Below are 4,519 nucleotides of genomic sequence, written 5' to 3'. Positions count from 1 at the left end.
TTTATCTCAGGCATCCAAAGATCTTGGGCTACCTCATCCAACCTTCTTCTAATGGAAACAGACTTATCTGCCCACAGAAGTCTGTTGTCATTTGTAGAACATGGCAGAGGTGTCCCAACATCTTTTTGGTTCTTGATATATCTATATCTGTACCTGTACCTGTACCTATATCTATATCTATATCTATATCTATATCTATCCCCGGAGATATTTGTCTCATGCAAAAAAGCCTACTCAGAGATTGTAGAACAAATATCAAGCTTCAGGGATCCAGGAAACAAGCACTCTTCTATATGCACAAGCACATCACATTGCTAATCACACACTTCACTTTTCCACAGGGGAGCAAATATAAACTGGCAATATTCATTGATTTTCTAGAAATCAAACAATTTTCTCTGAAAAAAATAAATAAATGACGGGACAGTATTTGACAGCGGCAATTATTTGATTGGAAGATGAACATCTGCCACGCAGGGATGTGAAAACCTGTAAAACTGGAGCACATCAAGATCTTCCTATTTCTGTCTTGAAGCTCATTCTGAATCATGTCCATACTCCATACCAGATTGTGAGCTTAGTGGTGCATGAAAAATGTGTGCATATTTCCATGCACTTCTGTTTTCCAAATCACTTGTGAGCGTTTTTGAAATGTACATTTTTCTTGCAGTGACTGAGGTGTGCTTGTGTACATTTTTCAACATATTTTTTTGTTGTATGAATTGCATTCCAAACTCCAAAAGGTATGGACCTCAGACTGTAGATTGTGTGTGAGTCCATGTTCAGGTTCAAGAGCTGTGAACTGGATAAAATTTAGCCAAGAATGAACTGAATAGAATTTCTCACCAATCCCTACTGCCATATTACCAACATTTAGAAATACACTCTCAATATGGAAATAATTTAGGGATGTACGAAAGTCCCTTACCTGAACTGAAACTTGTTTCACGGTGGGGGGGAGGCGCTCCGTCCCTCCCCCTGAAATTCTGGCTGGGAGGAGGTGCCCCATCCCTCCCCCCCAAAATTCTGGCCGGAGGGGAGGCACCCCATCCCTCCCCTGGCCGCGAATCCTGGCCGGCCAGGACGCAAATGGCGGCGGCCGTAGCCGCTGCCGTTTGCGTCCCTGCAGTCAGCCGTGATAGGCTACGCAAATGTTTACGTAGCCTATCATGGCTGAGTGAAAAAAAAACCCCGCGCATATGCAAATGGTGGCGCCCATGGGCACCGCCATTTGCGTTCCTTATTTTGGCACGTGTAGTCTACGTAAACATTTACGTAGACTACGGCGAAAATAAGGGGAACACAAATAGCGTTGCCCTTATTTTCGCTGTAGTCTATGTAAATGTTTACGTAGACTACACATGCCAAAATAAGGAATACAAATGGCGGCATCCATGGGCACCGCCATTTGCGTACGCGTGGTTGTTTTTTTTTCCACTCAGCCGTGATAGGCTACGTAAACATTTACGTGGCCTATCACGGTGTTTTTAAAAATCTAGCCGTGATAGGCTATGTAAATCTTTACATAGCCTATCACTTTTCTCTTTTTTTACATGGAAATGGCGGCGGTGGCAGTCAGTCGGAAGACCGGCCGCCGCAGCCGCCGCCACTGCACTTCCGCCGAACGTCCGCCGCAGCCGCCGCCAGGGACATTCGCACAAGCTAAGTCCTTTCCCGAGGGGGCGGGGGGGCAGACCATTTCGCCACCAATTTCGGGGGGCTGAATGCACTGGCATTCGGCCTCCCCGAGATTCGTGGCGAAATTCTCTGACATCCCTAGGAAATATAAGAATGTTCAACAATATCTTTACTTCTTTCTAGATTTGTCCTATGGAAAAAAAGGGGCTGGAAAACCAAACAGTGGTTATAGAATTCATCCTTCTGGGATTTGGAGATATACCAGCTGTTCACATCCTGCTCTTTCTGATGGTCTTGATGATATACATGGTGACCATGGTTGGGAACATCCTCATTGTTGCACTTGTTGTGACTGATCAACACTTGCACACACCAATGTACTACTTCCTGGGGAATCTGTCCTGCCTGGAAACCTGCTACAGCTCAACAATCCTGCCCAGGATGCTGGCTAGTTTTGTGACTGGAAACAGATCCATTTCTCTCACTGGCTGTTTTCTACAGATGTACTTCTTTGGTTCCCTAGCTGCAACAGAATGTTTCCTCCTGTCTGCAATGTCATACAATCGATATTTGGCCATATGCAAACCCTTGCACTACTCAACCCTTATGAAAACAGAGATTGCCTCTATTTAGTGACTGGGTCCTGGATAAGTGGCTTCCTAGGCAATACCATATTATTTCCACTGTTGCAATTGACATTTTGTGGGCCAAACAAAATTGACCATTTCTTTTTTGACTTCAACCCCTTGCTGAAATTAGCTTGCAGTGACACTCACGGAATAATAATTTTAGCATTCATGATTGCATGCATTTTCACATTGCCCCCTTTTCTCCTGACGGTGACATCCTATGTATGGATCATTGCCACCATCCTGAGAATCCCCTCCTCCATAGGCAGGAAAAAGGCGTTCTCCACCTGTTCATCCCATCTCATTGTGGTCACCATTTTCTATGGATCCCTGATGACTGTCTATATGTTGCCTGACACTCAGATGCTGAGGGACCTGAACAAAGTCTTCTCTGCTCTTTATACTGTCTTGACTCCAATGGTCAATCCCCTGATATACAGCCTGCGGAACAAAGAGGTGAAACAGGCCCTGAAGAAGATTCAAGAAAAAATAATTCAAGCTAGATGTCTAGGCTAAAATGCTGCATGGTTCTGAGCATCCAGTTCCTACAGAATTTGTTCCAACTGCTGTGGTAAAGAGAGAAATACTTGTTTGAAATACAGCAATGTACCGTATAAGTCATCCAACGCCTGACAAGTATAATATTGTAATATACACTACGATCTAGAGGTTAAAGGTTGAAAAATGTTTGCTTGCCTTACACATGCTTGAACCATTTTAGAGGTTTTCTGATTTTTCCTCATGAAGAATCCCAGGATGTGGTGAGTCCTTGGTTCAGCCAGCGTCTTCATAGAGGCTGTTTCTCTGAGCACAGTGGCTGAAATTGGATTGATCTCAGATCACTGTTTGGAAGGCAATGCTGTAAAACCATTTGGGTCAGAAAGAGCATCTATACTTCTTATTAGCACAATCCTATCTGGATAGTTGGCAGCCTCCAAAATCTGGGCTGGATGTAGGTCTAAGTCAGGAACAGACTTATCCTTTACCTAAGCATGAGAGGAGAAGGTTGCAAGGAGCTCCTGCCTCACCCAGTTCCCTGACAGCTAAAACTCCGCTGCAGTGCAGATCTTCTTTGTATTAAAATGTAATAAAGCTGTGGCTTTTTGTTAATCCAATACCTTTGTCTTGCATCTTCCTTTGGTATGTGGGTGCAGTTGGACTTCTGGAAGGGTGAAATTCCTCCTAGGTGGAGAAGAGCTCAAGGGATGTCATTATCACCTTTATTTTCTTGGTTAGCCTTCCCCAACTTGATGCCCTCCAGATATTTGGACTACAACTCCCAGCATTCCAGACAATTGGCCCTGCTAGCTTGGGTTAATGGGAGTTGAAGTCTAAAACATTTGGAGGGCAACAGGCTTGGGAAGATCATCCGAGGTGAGCATTATGAATAGCCCAAAGATTTATGCATTAACAGTGCACTGCTCATACAAATAACCTTTTTTTGACAAATACTACTGGTAAATTCATTTTCAAGGAATGTCAATGCTCTAGTCTATTGCAGAGGCCAGCTTCACTTCTTCTCTCCCCTCTCTCACCAGATGATGCATTCTGCCACCTCCAAATTGCTGATGTTCCTATACTAGAGAAAGTGAGTCTAGGACTGTTTTATGTTTGTAGTGAAGAAGCTCTCTAAAAACTAGGAAGTCTGTGTGTTTCAAGGCTCCAACCTAAATCTGAGTCTGACCAAACACAGGTAAGAACCCACTATCAAGCCTACTCTGTGGCGGTGAGGGTGGCAAATAGACAGTTCTTTTCCACCAGCATTGCATCTTCTCAGTGTCGTCCAGCTAGGGATGTCAGAGAATTTAGCCATGAATCTCAGGGAGGCCGAATGCCAGCGCATTCGGCCCCCTGAAATTGGTGGCAAAACGGTCTGCCCCCCCGCCCCCCCGGGAGAGGACGTACCTTGGGCGAATCTTCCTGGTGGCGGTGGTGGCGGTGGTGGCTGCGGCGGCGGCTCGGCGGCGGCTCAGCGGCGGCGGCAGCAGCAGCTGCGGCGGCCAGTCTTCCGACTGGCTGCCACCACCGCCATTTCCAGTAAAAAAAAAAAATGTGATAGACTACATAAATGTTTACGTAGCCTATCATGGCTGAGTAAAAATAAAACCCGCGCGTACGCAAAAGTCGGCGCCCATGGGCACCACCATTTGCATTCCTTATTTTGGCACGTCTCGTCTATGTAAACATTTACGTAGACTACAGTGAAAATAAGGGGAACACAAATAGCATAGTGTCTACGCTATTTGTGTTCC

The 4,519-nt window shown here is 45.2% G+C and overlaps 1 pseudogene; it reads left to right on the top strand.

The window, feature by feature from the left end:
* The first annotated feature begins 1,830 nt into the window (after positions 1 to 1,830).
* Positions 1,831 to 2,783, top strand: LOC146341386 (olfactory receptor 6N1-like; annotated as a pseudogene).
* Positions 2,784 to 4,519: the final 1,736 nt, after the last annotated feature.

Source organism: Heloderma suspectum, chromosome 6, assembly GCF_057233095.1.
Source record: "Heloderma suspectum isolate Gila_16-S chromosome 6, 16-S_ref, whole genome shotgun sequence".
Taxonomy (NCBI): Eukaryota; Metazoa; Chordata; class Lepidosauria; order Squamata; family Helodermatidae; genus Heloderma; species Heloderma suspectum.
The sequence above is the reverse complement of the archived record's forward strand: the minus strand, read 5'-3'. Positions and strand labels throughout refer to the sequence as shown.